At 38.6% G+C, this 21,808-nt stretch overlaps 1 protein-coding gene across 4 annotated transcripts in view; it reads right to left on the bottom strand.

Moving 5' to 3' along the window:
* The window catches only part of Dgkh (diacylglycerol kinase eta), a 170,246-nt gene that overhangs the window by 72,844 nt on the left and 75,594 nt on the right, over positions 1–21,808 (bottom strand). The window lies entirely within an intron of this gene.

Below are 21,808 nucleotides of genomic sequence, written 5' to 3'. Positions count from 1 at the left end.
TTATATTTTGCTATAGTATATGTGTAAGTATAAGGACTCCCTCTCCTTTGTTATCTTATCATAAGGTTGGTGTTATTCAGACCAAAACACCAGTCTTTATTTCAGACCCTATGGAATTCTAAGTACTACACGATGACTTTAAAACCCAAAGAAGTGAAAAACTATTTTTATTGTCTTTACATTGAAAATCTTTAAAAGCCATCATGAATTCATAAAATGTAGAGAAAAAAAGGATAGAGAATATCTTCTATTTTTAATTTATTGTTATTATACAGAGGGATTACAGTTATATAAGTCAGATAAAGAGTGTATTTCTTTTTGAACAGTGTCATTTCTTCCTTCACTCTCTCCCAGGTTTTCCCTTCCATCCCCACCTATACATTACATACTCATTTTCAACATAGTGTCTAGTGAGTATCACTGCTGCACTTGTTCACCCTTTGTCCCTCCATTTCTGTGTCCCCCCTTACCCTCTCAAAGACAGACAAATGAACAAACAAGACCAAAAGAAGCAAAAACAAAAATAAAAACAATAAATAAAATACCTCTTGTTTCCATTTCCTGGATACTTTTTTTCTTCTTAGAGTTTTTGGAACTATTATGACTACCTCAATTCTAAATGACTCTGGCAAACTGTAACCTAGTCATCTGTATACCTTATCTGCTAATGAAGCTAAATATAACTTAGACACTTGTAATTTCTCTTTTTTAACAAAAACTTGTTTTAAGAAGCATCATGCAAGAGCATAACACATTTCTAATCCAAAGTTAAGTTTTTTCGGAGGAAAAAAGAAATGATAAACGTATTTGATGTACAGATCTTGTTATTAATCATAATTAAGAATCTACTGATTATAAAGTTATAAAGAAGTCAGTGTTAAAAAAAAATCCTTCCTAAGTCATATGATGTAAAAACATCTGGCTTTGAGACTGCAGTGCTAAAAACACTTCAGGGTGAAGCCTGTGTTGGGCTCACTGAAGATAAGCCTGGCTGATCCAGCAAACCTGCACCTTTACCAAAACAGCTCTCTCCACCCTCAGCTACCACTGGTAGACTCCCATGGTCTGAGCCTACCACAATCCCTGACTTCACAGGAAATAATCTGACTATCACAGTTTCAGACTAACAGGCTCTGGTGATACTCAGCTCAACTCCATTACACTGCACCACTTCCTCATTCAAATCTTCATTAGGAAAATACTTCGAGGAAGAACAAATTCTGGTTTTAGAATATCTGATTCAGCCTCTTTATTATGACAAGTAGGACAGGAGTGATGAAAACTAGAAGCACAAGGTAGGGAAAGAACTTTCCCCAGGAAAGAATGAACCTGTAGGGACCAAGTCCAGGAAGTTCTTAGAATCAGAAGACTTCTCAGTTTCTCTAAGAATTTGAATCTTGGCTTCTTAACGTGACCTCTAGCTTTTGGCTTAAACTGGCCTTGAACCATGATCTTCTCAATCTGCTTCCCATGTAGCTGGGATTATAGCCATGAAACCCCACATCCAGCCTAAATAAAACTGTATATGCAGTAAGAAGACAGTCTTCATTAAAAAGCAGGACAAATAAAAACATGTGCTGCAATAATTTTGATTGTCAATATTTACTATAGGGAATCTGACTTTTGTCATAGACTACTCAGGTAATAATTATGTGCCTTTTTAACACTAGCTTTACTATTCCTGAATTTGCTAACTGCTTAATCTTAAAATACTTCTTCCATCTTTCTCTATGAAATATATACTCAACTATTTAATTATGTATGTTGCTGTTTTCCTCACTGCTTTTTTTTTAATGGAGCAAAATAACTCTCTTTGACAACTTAAATGTGCCAAACTGCAATGTAACCATGCTATTTGGGAGGCAAAGATACTCGTATACTTACTGCATTGTTGGTGGGAGTGTAAACTTGTTCAACCACTTTGGAAAGTAGTATGGAGGTTCCTCAAAAGACTCCACATAGAGCTCCCCTATGACCCAGCAATCCCACTTTTGGGCATTTACCCAAACTATCACAAACAAGACCATACTAAAGCTACCAGCACAACTATGTTTGTTGCAGCATTATTTACCATAGCTAAGATAAGGAACCAACCCAGATGCCCCTCAGTAGATGAATGGATCAAGAATATGTGGTATATATACACAATGGAATTCTATGCCTCCATCAGAAAGAATGACATTGCCCCATTTGTTAGGAAATGGAAAGACTTGGAAAAAATTATATTAAGTGAAGTAAGCTAGGCCCAAAGAATCATAGGTCCCATTGTTTCCCTTATTTACAATAACTAGTATATGTCTGAGACAAGCAGATACGGTCAGATAAATTGATGTTAGGCAAAATGAACCCCAAGATAAGGATTCAAATGTTTTTTCTTTCTTGCAATTGTTTCTAACATATTTGTAAGATGAATTCTTTGTTGCTTTGTATGTCCCTCCCCCACAGTATAACCCCTGTTTTCACTGTATTTGATGTTGGTATAATTTGTGGAGGGGAAGGGAAAAAAACAAATTGTTTAGGGATACAGGTGGACCCATTGCAACAATGAGATATACAAGATATTATGTCGAAAAACAAACTTTACATCTTTGGCCTGGGGGTGGAGGTGGGGTGAGTGGGATGAGAAGGGTAAACAAAGGAGGAGGCAACAATGCTTGATAAGAATGTACTCATTACCTTGCCCATGTAATTGTAACCCCTCTGTATGGTATTTTCACAATAAACTAACTAAATAAATAAATAAATAATACTTGTATATTTCAGACTAAGCTGGGGTCCTTCACCATCCAGGAGTACAGGTGTACACGGAATCAAAGCTTACCCAACCCAGTCACAACCAGACTTATCAAGTCAAGAGTCTTGATGCGGTGGGAGGTGAGGACAATTGTGGGCACATTCTGGCTAAACCACACAGATGATTCTGTTGCACATCTGTTTATCATCCAGAAAATGTAATGTAAGTAGTCCAACTCACCAGACCAGGGTCTGGTCTCAACAATATCAAGCAAGTACTCCAAAACTTCCTAACTTCTTATTCTCTTTCCAGCAACCTTCATATTCTAAAAAATGGGATTCCTCTTGGGGAAAAAAAAGCTATCTTCCTACATCACTATATGTAATATAGCAGAAGTCATAAAATTATGGACTCCAAAGTTATTGTTTAGCAATTTGATGGGAAACACATAGTACTATTTTTTTAATCAATCATAATTAGACAGATACAAGGACAAGCATGTTAGGCCAGTCTTGGGCTGACATTTCATACAATGATGTTACACAGTGGTTCCTGCACGCATCTCACTTCACTAGTCCTGTACCAACCTTTCAACTCCTGATTTCTAAGTCAGCACTTCCCCTTATTACCCCATTGTCCTAAACCCATCTGTTTTCAAAAGGATGGCAATTATTTATGCAAAAAGCAATTCTTTTGAGGTGTTAATAAAGGTTGCCCAAATTTGAAAGAAATTACACATTACATTAGGTTAAAGAATGGAAGTACAATGTCACAGGAAGTGCATTCTGGGGTCAAGACTACAGAAAGTATTCCAGGTATTGTTAACTGATATTATAAATTAAATGAGTGGAATAACCGAATGCTTTAGATTAAGAAATGTTATGATACTTGCTAATACTATTTCATTTTACATATGAGAACACTACAAACTCTTCTGGAGGGCTCCAGAAGAAAGACAGTTGTTCTTACAAAACCTTAGAACACAAACTTTACAATATCTAAGATGAGGCAAACTAACTTCTGAAGATATGATAGAACCTGTAATGGCACTAGGCTGAGTGGTAATACATACTCATGCAGAGATTGTTACTAATGTAGAACTAAATTTCATGAAAAAATTCTGCATAGTGCAGCATATTTTGCAAACAGATTCCAAAATGTTATCACTTGGTACTGAGCTGGGTCTTCCCCATGCATACCATCTACTGAGAGACAAAACCAGAGATAACTGAAAGCCAGACTACATCTAAGTTTTTCACCTGATCATCCTTCTCACTGGTCAGAACTTTTGGCAGAATAATACCTTTCTCATCTCAAGGGGCATTCCTACCATGGGGCTAGAATATCTCAAAGATCAAAACACCCGTATACGCACGCAAATAAAGAGGAGGGAGTTTATCTTGAACATAAGAAAGTTGGAACCAATACTATGTATCTGTCTAACAGAAGCTACATAGTTTCTGGATGTAATATTTGTTTCAAAAATCAAGCTACCGGGGCTGTGAAGGTGGCTCAGTGGTAGAGTGCTTGCCTTGCATGCATGAGGCCCTGGGTTCGATTCCTCAGCACCACATAAGCAAAAAGAAAAAAGCCGGAAGTGGCACTGTGGCTCAAGTGGTAGAGCGCTAGCCTTGAGCTGAGGAGCTGAGGGACAGCGCCCAGGCCTGGAGTTCAGGCCCCACGACTGGACCCAAAACAAAAAACAAAAACAAAAACAAAAATCAAGCTACCAATCAATAATTACCTCTACACCTCATTGCATATAACTGAGAATTCTGTAGCAAGGATATAAAATACTACTTACTTGGAACCAAGGTTCTACAAGAAAAAAAGTATAGAAAAATAATTTCTGATGGAAAATTTTATAGGTATACAACACAATTATTATTTTAGAAATCAGTGAATTGGAGAAGAGAAAGAGATCTGGACAACAGGGAAACATCTTTACACAGAATAATTTTTTTTTCTTTTCTATAGGAATACTTGACTCCTGAGTTACATCAATAAGGCAGTAAGTATCTTATTGATCCTTCTATCCTCTCTCTAAATTAAGCATGAGTTTTCATTACCAGATATTTTTGGGAAAGAAACAGAGACAGTAGATGAGTTCACATAGTCCATAATTTTAATATACTTCTTATATGAAAGAGCTAACAAAAAACCAAGAGTATGACAGGAATAAAACTTTTCACTCCACTGTTTAATACCAAACTGTATAACTACTCAGTCTGGTCAATATTTCCCTTTCAGTTTCTGTGAACCCAATCAGTGTTAAAGAAAATGGAAGAGAGTTACAATCTGACCACCACATTTTTTGGGGTGCCCTCTAAAAAATGAGGAGTGACAGGTACAGCTCTGCATTAAACATTCACACTTTCAGATGTTTGACAAAATCTATATAATACGAGGAGCTAGACAATGGGGGGGGAGGGGGGAGGTTTACTGTCTAGTTATCCTGGGTACAATGTATATGTTTGAGATTTGTCCCAATTTGTTTTTAAAAAAACTGATTCATTTGACAGCCTCCATCTTAAGATCTTTAAGGGACTGAAGGTGAGGGACCTCAGTGTCTTAGTATCTTTCTCCAACCTTGGCCCTTCTCAACTCCTGACCCCAAGCTCAAATGGCAAACCATACTTACCAGGACAGTCTCTGACCTCCATTTCCCACCCCCTATAGCAAACTCAAAATGTGATCCCAAAGGATCTCAGTGGCCCAAAATGTCTACAAGATCTAAAAAATAATAATAACAATAAGACTCCTAGTTGCCATAGAGTGATGCTTGGCTTTTTCATTCACAGCTGGTACTCTACCATTTGATTCCTGGTCTCTACTTCCAGCTTTTTTTTCCTGGTAAAAATTAGAGAAAAGAATCTTATGGATTCTTCTGCCCAGGCTGGCTTCAAACCTTGGTTCTCAGAGCTTAGGGTCCTGAGAAGTTAAGATTACAGGCATGAACCACTGATGTCTGGTGGAATACTGGGTGTTTATTGGCTTAAAGTATAAAATATACATTCTGATGCCTCCCTCTATGACAAGTCAAGTGGCAGAATCCAAGCATTTTTTCCAGTCAGCTACTTGAAAAATATTTCAATATTATTATATAATTGATGTTCTATAAAAGAAAACAATCTATTTCATATCTTTCTAATATTATCCTGATTTTAAGGGTATGTGTCAGTGTTATGGTACTTCCTTATCATCTCTGGGTCACCAGACAGTGAAAAAATAGGATACAGTGAAACCATCAGGTAAAAGCAGTCCTCTGCAGAGTATCTGCCCTTCCTGGGAAGGGCATGTCAAAGATCTTGGTGAGCCTACCAAGAAGAGCTTTAATATTAAAGCACTGCTCATTGTAGAATAGCTGTTTATCACATAATAAGCCACTGTTTCTTTGAGTACAAATAAATTTGAGTCAAAATCAGTACATAGTCTCTATTATTATTAATGTTTCATTATCCTTACTGTATTAATTTCTTACTGTTGCTATCACAAACTACCACAACCTCAATGGCTTAACACAATACCCAATGTACTCTCTTGGAATGAAGGAGACTGGAAGTTTACATTTAATCTGTCATGAGAAACTGGTTCCCTCCAGAAACTCTAGGACAGAATCCCTTTCCTTGCCTTCATTTTCCAGAGGCTTCCTTGTTTTCCTAGGTTTGCAGCCCTTTCACTGTATCACTCCAACCTCTTGTTTCCATAGCTACATCTTCTCTGACTCCTCTTGCCTCCCCCTTGTAAGGACCCCTTTAATTAAACCTAGATAACTACATAACAATCTCATCGCAAGATCATGATCATAACTACAAAATTACTTTTGCAAGATAAAATAGCATTCACAGGTTTCAGAGATTATTAGGACGTGAACATTTTCAGGGTTCCATTATTGAATCTACCATACTGATAAAATAAATACAATGCATAATGTTATTCATTTATTTATTTGCTGGTACTGGGGTTCATACTCAGACCCACACAATGTAAGACAAAGGGCAGGTAAGATTGCATGGGTGTGTGTCTGTGGGAGGAAGCTAGAAAGAGGGGAAGGAGAAAGCAGGGCTTTGCAAACTAGGTGGTCAATCCCCATGAGCCCACAGACATGGCAAACTAAGGGACATAGAAACACACTGAAGAGAGACCAAGGCAGGATCCAGGTATTGTGAAGACTAGTGTGACAACCACAGGTTGAAAATAGGAAAAAAAAAAAAGCAGGGGGGAGGAGGGCATGCAAATGTAAAAAACCTTTTCATGGTAAGAGCTATGACTATGACACTAAAAGACGCAGCACTGTTATATAAGCAGGGAAGACACAAGGGCCAGGTAACTGACAGGGTAGCAGTGTAGATAGCCTGGTGGCCAGAAGACAAAGTGGAGGACTTGTACTAAATTACAGGTAAGGCATGAGAGAACACAGTGTGTGTGTGTGTGTGTGTGTGTGTGTGTGTGTGTGTGTGTGTGTGTGTGTGTATGTGTGTGTGTGTGTGTGTGTGTGTGTGTGTGTGTGTGTGTAAATTACAGGTAAGGCATGAGAGAACACAGTGTGTGTGTGTGTGTGTGCGCGCGCGCGCGCGTGCACGTGAGCAAAGGCCGGCAGGGGGGCTCAGAGAGGATGTTGTGCCCAGGGAGAGAGGAGACACACACTCTGTGAAGGTCTGAGCAAAGATTTAAAAAAAGAATTTATCACTTCTGAGGAGAAATAATGATACTGACTTAGGGACTATGAGGAATTTAGACAAGTCACTGTTCACTTTTGTAATCAAAGCTATTTTACAAGTCCAAATACTATGAGTTTTCATATATGGAGTAAAGCAACCAGTTTTGCAATCTCATTTCACCTGAACAACTTAAAAAGTTATCGATCCTATTTTTTTCCTTGGAGGCCCTAACACTCTACAATGACAAGGCACAGATAGAATTTGAAACACAATTCTTCCGGCCTTGCTAGCCAAATACTGGAGAACGGAAAACAGCATAGAATCTGCTTACATCCTTTGGAAGCACAGGTAGCAAAGATTGCACAGGTGCTACTTACTTTTTCTTCCTTCTTAATTGGAGCTCGACACCAGTGGCTCACGCCCATAATCCTAGTTATTCAGGAAACTGAGATCTGAAGATCAAGGTTTGAAGTCAGCCTGTCAGGGAAGTCCATGAGACTCTTATCTCCAATTAACCAGCAAAAGGCCAAAAGTAGAGCTGTGGCTCAAGTGATGGAATGCCAGCCTTGAGTGAAAAAAACTAAAGGACAGCACTCAGGCTCTGAGTTCAAGCCCCACTACTGGCAAAAACAAACAAAAAACCTTGGGGGTATAGCAGAGCTGCACTTTTACACCATCTGCACATGCCTGATCTTTTAAAGGGTAGCCAGAAAGAAGTTACAAAGATGCAGAGCAAACAAGCTCAGAGAACAAAATAGTTTTGAGACTCATAATCACACATACTATCATCATGGAAGAACTACATTCTGCATGTAAGTTGGACAGGGTTTTGGGGGGGGGTTGCTTGTTTGTTTGTTTTGTATTAATTGGAATAGCAACAATCACAAGGACCTCAGGAATAATTTATGTAGACTGTCATGTACACTCCCACTGTAAATTAATGGTATTGGTTAATGGCACATTAAAATTTTTACCATTCACTTAATATTTTCAGACTGTATCAACAATCAGGACAACGCATTAGCTTTGCCTCCTTGGCACAATGTCTTTGATTTGTAGCCATAAATGGCTTTGTTCAAATGATTTCAAAATGAAATAATTATCTTGTTTTGTATTGGTCACCTACAAAACTAGGCTATTTCTAAAACCTAAACTTTCCATTACTCTATAACCAAACTTAAAGAATGACGAGGATATTTGAATATGCTACAAACTTAATTAAAAGGAACTATGAAAATATTACCAAAAAGTACTTCGAACCACTTTCAATAGTGTTGAAAGCACATTTCAAGTTTGTCACATATTCCCAGGAGAGATCTTGTAATAACTCCAAATTCACCCTACCTAGAACATTAGTCTCTTTTTCACCCCACCCATGGCAGGCCTTTTACTCCCATTTCCTATCCTGGGTCAAAGGCATTCTGTAGTAGCCATCCTCTTTAAATTCAACAACTTGATAGCAGCTTTCTCCTTTCTGTCTCTCCTCCCTTTGGCCACTGCTTCTCTTCTTCCCACTGCAGACAATCCTTGTATCAGGGTTTCCCTCGACTCAACCATGTTGGACACAGTGGTCTTCATGCCAAGTCCATCACTCTTATCAAAAAACATCTGATAGGAAGCTGCCAGAAAGGCTCCCATGCAGCACGTTTTCCAAACTTCTGAACAGACAATATACATTTGTGATACAAAATTCAAAATGCATTTAGAACGTCATGCTTATTATAAGGGGACATCTCCCTCTTAAGCTCATCCCCAGCTATCAACTTCCCTTCTAGAAGGCAAATAGTTGTCAGTTTCTTGTGTGCTCTCTCCAGAAACAGTTTAACTACACATGGCTTTGTGCTTTCTTGAGAAGTTTAAATGTACAACAATGTATGTAAGATACACACAGAGTAACATTGTATAAATGGCCAACCTTTGTGTAGAAACCAGATCATGGATGCCGAACGAATGCTCACTCTGTTCTTATATACAAGATCTATAAAACATGGAATACTCTGACTTCTCCAGCTGTGAGGCAGTGAATGGCAGGACAATGGTGGCTTCTGGCTACACCCTTCCCCCATCATCAGCTGCCCACTGTACGATGTGCATACCAAACAGGGCTGTGCTACATTAACATAAAGTATTTCCAGGACAAAAAGCCCAAATAACCAATCACTACAGCCCATATCCCTGGGTAATGCCTGATATCTGGATGGATGTGGAACATCACTGGTTCTCAAAGGAAAGGAGTTCAACAAGTCCTAATGTCAAGGACAAGGGTTGTATAGCCATTCCATCTTCTCTCAGCTTTTTGTAATACTGTCATGCTGCCAATCAGTTTTTCCCAAGATGTAAAAACTAACTTCAGTCTTGTGTTCCACATACCAATATGGTTAGCCTACCAGAAGCTTCTCAGAGTATCTTAAGAGATCTGGTTGATTTCTAACTAACTCTGACCAGTTAATACAACCTGAGTCCTAGGAATACCAAAAGCCTTTAGATCTGTCTTACCTATGAAAACTAAAGCTACTAATAATCTCCAAACAACTAACACTCAACCATCTGCTGTCAATGGGAGGATCTTGTTTATTTCACTTTTGTCTTACAAAGTAGACTGTGACTTGTCTCCCATAAGTACAAACCTACCTTTGCCTTTGTACACTCAAGATTTAGGTCTTAGACAAATAACAAAATGACAAAAACTGTTATTATTAGATTTCTTGATTATAGCCATTCTAATTGGGGTGAGGTGGAATCTCAATGTTGTTTTGATTTGCATCTTTTTTATGGCTAGAGAAGTTTTTTTGAGTTCTAAGTATATTTTAGATATGTATTAAGTAAAGATCTTCTCCCAGTCTGTTGGCTTTCTATTGATCTTGCTAGATGCTGAAGGGGATTTAGACAAAAGGGAACCCCACTGTATTATTGGTGGGAGTATAAACTTGTCCTCAAAAGATAACACATAGAGCTCCCCTATGACCCAGCAGTCCACTTCTGCACTTTTACCCAAATGAAAACAAACAAGACCATACTAAAGCTACCAGCACAACTATGTTTATTGCAGCGTTATTTACCATAGCTAAGATATGGAACCAACCCAGATGCCCCTCAGTAGATGAATGGATCAAGAAAATATGGTGTGTGTGTGTGTGTGTGTGTGTGTGTGTGTGTGTGTGTGTGTGTGTGTGTGTATACATACATACATATATACATATATATATACACACACATATATACATATACATATACATATAATGGAATTCTATGCCTCTATCAGAAAGAATGACACCACCCCATTTGTTAGGAAATGGAAAGACTTGGAAAAAATTATATTAAGTAAGCCAGGTCCAAAGAAACACAGGTCCCATGGTTTCCCATATCTGCAATAACTAGTATATATCTAGGACAAGCAGAAAGGTCAAAAGCTCTGTACACATGACCATATAAGAGGATGCTAAGCGAAATGAACCCCAAGATAGAGGCACAAGAGGTTTTTATCTTTGTTGCTATTGTTTCTATTTTTATTTATTTATTTTTGTCAGTTGTGGGGACTGAACTCTGGGTCTAGGCACTGTCCCTGAGCTTTTCAGCTCATGGCTAGCACTCTACCACTTGAGCCACAGTGCCACTTTGGCTTTTTTTGCTTATGTGGTACTGAGGAATCGAACCCAGGGCCTCATGCATATAAGGCAAGCACTCTACCACCAAGCCACCTTCCTAGCCCCTGTTGCTGTTGATTTTAGTGTACTTATAATGTACTATGTGATTTTTTTTGTTTCTTTTGTATGTTCTTCCCCCATGGTATAACCCTTGTTTTCACTGTATTTGATTCTGGTGCCCTGCATCTTGTATATACATGTTTCTAATTTGGGGAGGGAAGGGAAATAACTAAAAGCTGAAATAAGGATACAGGTTGACCCATTGTAGCAATGAGATGTATAAGACACTATGATGAAAATGAACTTTACAACTGGGGGGGGGGGGAGTTGGGGAGGTGGGGAGAGAAGAGGTGGTAGGGGAAAAACAAAGGAGAAGGTAACAGTGCTCAATAGGAAATCTACTCATTACCTTACTCATGTAACTGTAACCCCTATCTACGGTATCTTTACAATGAAAAATATATATTATAAAAATAAAAAAACAACAAAAATATATATGGTGAAAACGAATGAAAAAAATCTCATTTTGCCAAAAACTACTTACTTGTCATGAAACTGAATTCTTACCTCAGATCACAACACTGAGGGTGACCTAAAATTTCTATTCTTTTCTTGTCCAGTCCAGTCAAGACAATTAGCCATAAAAATCACCACCATTCAATGAGCCAATCATCTAATAATTGCTCACAAGGTACTAATCCAATGTGATCTTTCTTCTCATTTGCAGGTAATGAAGACTCAGCAGGAACAGCTAGATTATCACACATCCTATTGTAGGCCTACCAAGTATCTGAGAGATGGCACTTTGAAGCAGTAATGTGTGCCATTCTGGTGTTACAAACAAGGGTGGAATTGGTGGGTGTGCCCAGGCCAAACCATGGGCTAGACACAAGATTGATGGCCCAAAAAGTGTACTGGGACTTTGCTACACGTTTAGAAGTGTAGAGAGTACCAATGAACTCAAGGGTTGATTTAGGTTCTCCAGTCAATGAAGACACCCAAGATACACCATTATGGTCCCATTAATTCTTACCTGAAATCTGATTTCCTGCCACACTGACATGATACTTACTGAAAAGGACCAAACTGTTCCTAAATCAGAAGAGGAGGTTGCTCCAGAAGATAATAAAGAAACAAAAATTTATACCATATGAATAAATTCAGCATTTTCTAAATGGTAGGACTTTTCCCTGTCATTGTGATTATACTCTTAATTATAGGGGCTTGAAAATTCCAAGGTGCTACTTATTCTCATGGAAAGAACACACAGTTGAAATACAGGTATAAGTCCTTGATGACAAATGAATTTCTCTGAACCTTATGTAACTCCATTGTCCTGAATGGAAGAAAAGAAACTTTATGCGCTGGCTGAAATAATCACGAGGTACAGAATGAATAATAGCTGTGCTCATTACTCCTTATCATCTGTTAGAGGATACCCCAAAGAGCTTTCAGAAAGAAATAATTATTCTTTAAAGCCATATCACAAACACCTTATAATAGGCCTTCCTTAGTACTGTTTTATAAATATTTTAGTAGCATGCAAGGCAAACCTGACATTACTTTAATATCCTTTTAGAAAGTAAAAGGTTGATGTTTTTAATTGTCTAATGGAGTCAAAATCTGAATCTGTTCTCATCTTTAGAGCATATCACACAGGATGCAAGTTCTAGCCTTAATGTCATCAGTAAGCTTGGTATGGGGGATACACGACCCTTTCTGATGCCATCAACTTAGGCATTATCAGGGTGATTGTTATTTCTGCTAGATTTGGACTGCCTCATAAAGCAAAGAACTGCCATGGATGTTTCTGGAGAGTTTCAGAACCCTAGTTCTCTACCATTTCTAATATCTTAATATGACATCAAATATTCTGGTTTCCCTGGAGATACAGAATCTCAAAATTCTTAGAAAATAGAACTCTATCATGCTATCCAGGTACAGAATTTCCAAGATAATAAACCATCCAGGCTTCTGCTATTTCATTGATATGGTCATTAGATGTTAGAACTTCACTAACTAATATGTATACTGTTATATGTTATTTTATGTTTTATTCTTGCCCATGGCTCATTTTCTCATACTAGGACTTTATTCCAGGCATGCAAACCCCAGTGGAATCCATAGCTAACAGAATACATGAATTGGAAAATAGAACTTCACATGTCAAAGATAAAACAGAGGAGCTAGAAAAGTCAAAGTACAAAAAAAAAAAAAAAAAAAAAAAAAAAAAAAAAAAAAAGCTCAGAACCTATCAAAGAGAAATCCAGAAACTGGTAGGCTCAAAATAATTGGGATCAATGAGGGGGAAGAGTTTAATAGTAAAGGCATTGAAAATCTATTCAGTAAAAAAAAAAAGCTGAGAACTTCCCCACTCTTAAGAGAGAAAATTTCACCTGCCTAACAGAAGCATATAGAATCCCCAGTAGACTGGATCCAAGAATTAACACTTCTAGACACAGTAAAAACATCAGACATGAATAGCAAGGAACTGATTTTAAATGCTGCAAAATTAAAGAAGGTGATATATTACAATGGAAAGAAAATCAGAATCACTGCAGACCTCTCCACACAAACCCTCAATGCAAGGAGAGCCTAGAATGGTATAATCCAAGATCAACAACTGCCAACCCAAATTGATCTACCCAGAAAAACTATCATTTACATTTGATGGTGAAACCAAAAACTTCCATGACAAACATTAAAGGAATTCATGACCACTAAACCAGCCTTACAAAGATGTATCAATTTAGTAAACACTGGAAGAAAAAACAAAATACAGGAAAATCAGAAAAATAGCAGGAAATATGACACATCTCTATAATAACCCTAAATATTAATGGACTCAATTCTCCAATCAAAAGAATAGTAGATTGGATCAAAAACAAGATCCATCCATTGTTTGCATTCTGTTTTGGTTTTTTTTAATCGATTAAATTTTTTTAATCGATTAAAAATTGATATATTGCCTATATGTCAAATTTATTGAATAAAAGATGTTAATCTCTGTGGACAAAAGAATTCAGATACAGACATTTGCACAAAATAACATACCTTTAGATAATAAAGGCCATCAAACATAATAGAAAATAGCCCTACTGCAAAAAGAAGAAGGAAGGAAGAAGGAAGAAAGAGGAAGGAAGGAAGGAAGAAAGAGAAGGAAGAAGAAAGAAGAAAGAGGAGGAGGAAGAAGAGGAGGAAGAGGAGGAGGAGGAAGAGGAGGAGGAGAAGGGGAGGGGAAGGAAGCAGCAAAGTCTCAAACAGAGGATCTTTCTTTCCTCTACCACCCCACAAAAAAAAAAAAAAATCTCAGAGATAGCACCCAGACCCTAAGTATTCCAGGTATCTTACAGGAGATAGGATACTGTCCTTCATAGCTTGACATCTGTATCATAATGGGTATGGGAAGTCAGCTAATGTAAAAGAATGGAAGGAAAGTATCTGCAACTAACCACTGAAGCATAGAATGACCACAATGGAGATCATGCACATTCTGTAGCTCTTCCTCAAATACATGAATGGAGGCAATAAATTTATTCTATACATTTTCTAAGCCTCTGCATAGCAGGTGGATTGGTGGGACTAAGCTACAGGTCCTACAACTTGAGACAGGTAGAGTGTCTGAGGAGAGATGGAACCCAACATAGCTGTGTGACTGTAGGATCAGGGTAACATTGTAAGCAGCAGCTTAGGATCAACTATTTGGAAATTCAGATTTATAATTAGTCCCAAGACCAGAAGGCTATGCAGATTGTGACTGCTCACTAGGAGCCAATATGGCAACAGCACTGGGGAGGTCAGTCCTCCAACATACAATGTTAAACTAGTTAAACTCTTCATCCAGACAGCATTCTTCCACTGGCCATCTACAAGGTGCGAACTTCATAAACAGACAGATAAGGGCAAGGGATAAGAAATTCTACTGTCCAATTTGGGCAACAGAAATCCTGGCATGGGGACATGTTTATAATGAACAGACAAAGCAGTCCAGGAAAATCTGGGTAAAATTCTGTTTGGTCTGGGCCTCGAACTCAATTAGGCTGTGTAGTCTTCTCTCTTTCTTATAGCTCAGGCCCCTGAGACAGATGTTTCCTGTCCAAAATTGGGGTGGGGGGGGGTGATTCTTGCTTCTTTTGTTCTAAGAATCCTACTGTCAAGGCCACATACCATAAGGACTTATACTTGAAGGCAGTCACTGTATCTTTCTAAATTTGTATTAATTCAAGTTGTCTTTTTAAAAGCTGGTTCTCAGTAGCCAATTTTTTATATTCATAGTCTATATATATCCACAACATAGAGACTGATACATACAATAAGCTCCCACTAAATACAGCTGAATGGATGAATGAATTCAAAAGGCAATCTCAACAATAGTGGAAGATGAGGTGGGAAGTGGGCTGCTTTGAATCAGCCAAAAATGAAACGGAAGTGCTGGAGGGACAAGAGGTCTTTCTTTGCTCTCATTGGTTTTAATGTATTATGTGATTTTTTTGTCTCTTTTGTATATTCTCCCCCTGTACTTGATTTTGGTACCTGAATCTTGTATATACATTTGTCTAATTTGGAGAGGGCAAGGGGAATAACAAAATGTTGAAACACGGATACAGGATGACCCATTGCAACAATGATACCCACAAGACAGTATATTGGAAATGAACTTTACAACTTTGGGGGGGGGGGAGAGAAGGAGTGAGGGAGGTGGGGAAGGGAAGGGATAGTGGGAGAACAATAAGGGAAGGGGTAACAATGCTTGACAAGAAATGTACTCATTGCCTTACTCATATAACTGTAACCCCTCTGAATAGCATCTTTACAATAAAATAAAATTTAAAAAAAAAGAAGAGGAGGAAAAAATAAAAGAAGTGCTGGAGGAAGCAAGTCAAAGGTTCTCCCTAGGTCACAGCTCTCTCCACCTATTGATAGACTATGAATAGTCCTACCATGACAGGCCCTTTGATGAAATTGATCTAGGTTCTGGAATTTTCATAATCTGATTTTTATAAGCAAGCCTGAAGTTCCCAGGCTCTAGAGCTTCCAGAATACTCTAAGATTGTTTATCAGGCCATGCCATATTTTAAAGAGCCCAGATGAGAGAGTTAGGAAAGGCACTAAAGTACAAAGGGAAGCTTTCAGAAGACTGTAAAGAACTCCCAGTGAGGGTGGAGATGAAGGCACTGTTCCACTCACATTTTATCACCATGCCCTGATTTCAGTCTTGCTACAAGATCATTGGTTTCTTACTTTCCAGGACTTTGATCTGAGAAGACCAATAATAACCTGAAGATACATTCTCTGGGTTACATTTATAGTAAAGATATTATATCGCTAGATGGACAAATACAATAAAGCCACAGAGATCATGACAAGACATGCCATTTCTAAAAGTCCCATCTAGCATATAGAAAAAGAAAATTAATTTCAAATGTACAAATCATTAGCTTCATAGCCATCTAAATTATATAAAAATCATCCAGGTACAAGTGACATGCCTATAATCCTAGCTACTCAGGAAGTTGAGCTCCAGAAACTGAGGTTCAAAGCCATCCAGAGCAAAAAAACTTCTGAGACTCCTTCCTCCAAAATAACCAGCAAAAGGTCAGTCTGGGAAGGTGATTCAAGTGCTATAATGCCAGCAGAGCAAGCAAGCAAGTAGGTATGAGGCCAAGTCGCAACCCCAGTACCACCAAAAATTTAAAAATTTAAATATATGTGTTTAAAAATGAAACAGTAAGTGTATATTTAAATTTAATTTACAGTTAAACTGTATTAAGACAGTATCATTACAAAGTGCTATAATATAGATATAGATAGATAGATAGATAAATAGATAGATAGATAGATAGATAGATAGATAGATAGATAGATAGATAGATTGTTGTTGCTGCTGTTGTTGGTTGTGGGGCCTGAACTCTGGGCCTGGGCGCTGTCCCTCAGCAATTCAGCTCAAGGCTAGTGCCCTACCACTTGAGCCACAGCGCCACTTCCAGCTTTTTTTGCTTATGTGGTGTTGAGGAATCGAACCCAGGGCCTCATGCATGCAAGGCAAGCGCTCTACCACTAAGCCACCTTCCCAGCCCCTAGAGTGCTATAAAATATTTTAACAAATCCAGATGCAGCTTGCTGCTACCAGGCTTCTAATACCCACATAAACAGAGGTAAGAGTACTGCAATTATTAATGAGATAGGAATCATAACTTGGTGTATAAATCATTCCAAGTCAACATATAAAAATTTCATGCAGATACAAGTATTTATGGACATATTATATAAAGCCAAATATGGACAGAGGGAATTAGGAAATAAAATTCTGTACTAAAATGTGCAATGATTCTGAATGCCCAAAGAAAAACTAGAATATCATTCTTTCAACAAGAACATGTCTTTCAATCACTCAATAAATATGTAGTAGTTTGTCTCTTGTGTATCAATCACCCATGTTAGCCTTGGAGATCCAGTGAAGAGAATCTTCGTACCTACAAGGAAATTTTCCATCTCCACCAGCTCCTCTCAGCACTCTGGCATTCACATAGCATGCAGAGCTCTCTCCAACAGCCTTCCTGAAGGAAGGTCATCGAGCAAATATCAAGTCCTACATCTGGCACCAGCTGTGCATAGCTCTTAACCATCTGACTTTGAAAGATTCATTTCAGCACTTTTGAACCTGAGCCTGCTCTGAGGACCCTCCTTTCAGGTCCCAGGGAAGATGACTGAAGATTTCTAAGAATGGGCAGGGTCATTACCTCACAAAGGAGCTTGTTCCATCAGATGACTGGAGTTAGAAAGTTCTTTTTCATGTTAAGCTAAAATTCTCTCTCTGTGAATTCAACAACAGATCTTTGTCCTGTATGTTTCAGTAACACAAAATCATTGTTGCCTCTCCTACTATATAATAATCCCTCAAATAATTTTTAAAACTCAAATCTATTGTATTTTTCCAAATATTAAAAATAAAAATATAGCCGGGCACCAGTGGCTCACACCTATAATCCTAGCTACTCAGGAGGCTGACATCTGAGGACTGCAGTTCAAAGCCAGCCCGGGCAGGAAAGTCTGTGAAACTCTTTATCTCCAATAAACCACCAGAAAACCGGAAGTGGCATTGTAGCTCAAGTGATAGAGTGCTAGCCTTGAGCTGAAGAGCACAGGGACAGCACCCAAGCCCAGAGTTCAAGCCCCATGACTTTAAATGACTTTAAATGGTAACAATCCCCTACTTCTGAGAAAGTTTTATAATATGGGTTACCTTCTTCCATAAGCTCTTTCAGACAACATTTCCCTTTAAGATACAGTGCCCAAAATGTAATATGAGATACCAGATTTGTAGTTTGACCAACTTTATATATACATACACAGAAATATGGCCTAAGACTCTACTCAGACCTGAAGTAGACTTTTGACTAAGAAGAGAAGACAACTGCACATGGAATAAGCAAGTCATAAGATACTATCAAAACTATGTTTACTTAAAAATTCAGTGAGGAGGTAGGATAGCGAAATGGCCAAGGTACAGGCTAGACCACAGCTCTGGATGAGTTCAGCTTCTAATTATTAGAGGCTAGCTCGTTCTTAACTTCTAGGGTTGCCACAAAGAATTAAATGAGTTATCAAGTATAAAGAAGGAAAAGGAAAATTTTTAAAAATATTAACAAATAAGGTAAGCAACTATATTTTGGTGTGTAGCAGCGTGAGTGTGTGTGCTAGTACTGGTGCAGGACCTATGGCTCTGTGTACTTTTTCACTCAAGGCTAGTGCTATACCATTTGGGCTTCAGTTCCACTTCCAGCTCTTTGCTGTTTGAATGGAGATAAAGATTCACATAGACTTCTGCCCAGACTGGCTTCAAACCATGATCCTCAGAATCTCAGCCTCCTAAGTAGCTAGGATTACAGGTGTAAGCCATTAGCACCTGGCTTACTATTTATCTTTATTCAGGTGATTATCTATATACCTTTCAAACTGTGTTTTCACACATGACTTGAAAATGTCTTTCTGATAACTTTCTCCAGAAATAACTCCTATTAATGGATAAAATCAAAGTGGGACTTTGTTAGGTTCAAAGGATATGATACCCCTATTCTGAGAGAGATAAACAGAACTATGTCAAATGAGAGTTAAGAGCAAAAGCAACAAACAGAAAGTAAACTCTCAAGATCATTCTTTCCTTCCCACTGACGTCTAGCTGCTCACTCAATGATCCCATGAATGTAAAATTTCTTGCTATTTTACATGCCCTGAAAGTATGTTCTCCATATATTTTTCTATTCATACATTTTTAAACCCTCAAGAAGAACCACAATCAGATGCTAAGTCAACTTTGAGGATATATTTTTTTTATTGTAAAGATGATATACAGAGGGGTTACAGTTTCATAAGTAATGAATACATTTCTTTTTGAACAGTCTTACCTCCTCCCTCATTTTCTCCCACTTTCAACTTTTAGGATATTTGCTGGAACAAATGATTCCTGAACTAAAACAGCTCTTTGTCCATCTGCAATTGTTTGCTTCAGTATATTATCCTTAGGAAGTTCAAAGAGCAGAAGGCGGCTGTAAGGAAGCAAAATCTGACTATTCCTGGATCCTTCAGCTCTTCTATCATCACATTGCCTGACCTCTGACTGGTGTCTACCAGCTACACCAGAAGCATCATGAACGGTTACTATAGTCCGAGAAAATGTGGTGAATAAATAACAAAATATAGGGAGCATTGTCAATTGCTGGAGAAAAACCTGTCCTTAGCTTCATTGTGTATCTTAGAAAGTTATACCAAGTTCCTCTGCTGTAAAGCCCTTAGCAACATACTTGACATTTTAATCCCTTTATTTCTCATCCAGCAAACCTCAGAAACAACATCAAGGCAAATGAAGAAACTTTTTGAGCCAGGCTCCTGCTCAGTGCCTATTCAGCAATCTTGCTTCAGTAATCTTCCCCCGCCTCTCCTGAGTCACCCTTGCTTCTAAGTTCTTTCTTTTCTTCATGCAAACATACTCAAAAAACATTTTTAAAGCAAAAGAAGAATAACAACCAAAAAACCACAAATCTCTTCTAGGCTAAACATTCTTCTAGCCAACTCTCCTCTAACAGCCAAACTTTAGGAAAACAAAAACAAACAAACAAAACAGCATTTATCTTTGCATTGGCAGTGAAGCCTATTGCGTGCCACCCTCCTCTGGACCCACTCACATCAACAGGACCAAATGAGCTCCAAGTTCACAAGTTCAACCATCACCTTCCAGCTCTTCCTTCACCTCCCCACAGCACTTGAGCCTTTCAACTTGAACTTAACAACTTCCATCTTGGAACTCTCTCCCACTGGGTTCTTAGGACATCACTGCTGCAAGATTCTCCCTCTTTACTTAGGAATGCTCTCAACTCAGTCTTTACTGGTCAAACCTTACATTTTAGCATTTTCCCAGGATTCTATTCTTGGCTTTCCTCTTCTCAAAATGAACTCTCCCTGGGGATGGGGAGAAGGAGGAGAATATTTACACTGTGAATTATCCCACGTGCCCACAAATCAATGACAACATCTGGGTTCACTGGCTTCCTCTCCCTGCTCACCCTCCACCTTTGTCATAGTACTCTCTAGTCATATTATGTGGCTGTCTCCCCTGCCCTGGCATGTTGAGGGTGTGGGCACAACTACCACTCAGCAGAGTGGTGATTTCCTGGAGTGGAACTGGGAACATGAATGAGCATGTCAGCAGAGCAAAAGCCATGCATCTCAGAGGAGCACAGGAAGACACAGAGTATTCCTCTTGGGCTTCACTTGTAAAGACCTGGAGGGGAATTTTATGTGCCTCTATTTTTATCTACATCTAGATTTACCTCTGACTTTCCTTACTTAGCCCAAAGGCCTGGCAGATGGTGGGTAACTTATGATTGAGAGAAATAGAGAAGGAGTGGGAGGATTGGTAGGATTTCAACAGCTACAGGTTGGGGAGGAATCACTGAAGTCAGAGGGAACAGGAGGGCTCAGGCAGACACAGGGGCATGTCAGGACAAGTAATCAGCACTGGCACCAGCACACAGGGTCCTGATCTCACAAGACTTACTAACTGAGTTGGAGACGCAATTTTCTGGCAATGGGGAACAAGATAAGTCTATTCAACAGTGCAATTTGTGATTGGAAAGGAAGAAACTGAAACAGAGTATAACTCCTAAATAGTTCCCCAATGAATTACCAAAGTGAGGGCTAATGGAGGCCTGAGCTATAACAACTGCCTGCTCAACAGCAACCACAGCAAAAATAGGACAGAAAGAGAAAATATTACTTTTAAGATTGTAGCTAAATAAAAAAAATTTCCAAATATTTAAAAATAGTTGAATGAGTCAGGCACTGGTGGCTCACCCCTGTAATCCCAGTTACTCAGGAGGCTGAGATCTGAGGATCTCAGTTTAAAGCCAGCCTGGGCAGAAAGTCCCTGCGAAACTCTTACCTCCAGTTAACCACTCAAAAACTGCAAGTGGTGCTATGGCTCAAATGGTAGAGTGCCTGCCTTGAGCACAAAGAGGATGGGGGACAATGCTAGGCCCTGAGTTCAAGCCCCACAACTGACAAATATATATATATATATATAGTTGATGGATTCAAAAATCTAAAGCAAAGAAAATAATACATTAAAAACACCCTTAGACCTAAGTTTATTGAGTCAATCCATCATGAACAGCAGTGGATGTCAGACGTCCCATGTACCCACCACAGCTTCTGGTATCAGTAGGAACCCAACATGCAGCTGATGCCTAAATGAAGTATCTGCACATGTTAGG

Source organism: Dipodomys merriami, unplaced genomic scaffold, assembly GCF_024711535.1.
Source record: "Dipodomys merriami isolate MVZ:Mamm:240054 unplaced genomic scaffold, mDipMer1.0.p SCAF_188, whole genome shotgun sequence".
NCBI classification, from domain to species: domain Eukaryota; kingdom Metazoa; phylum Chordata; class Mammalia; order Rodentia; family Heteromyidae; genus Dipodomys; species Dipodomys merriami.
Note: the sequence above shows the minus strand (reverse complement) of the source record. Positions and strands in the feature narration are given on the sequence as shown.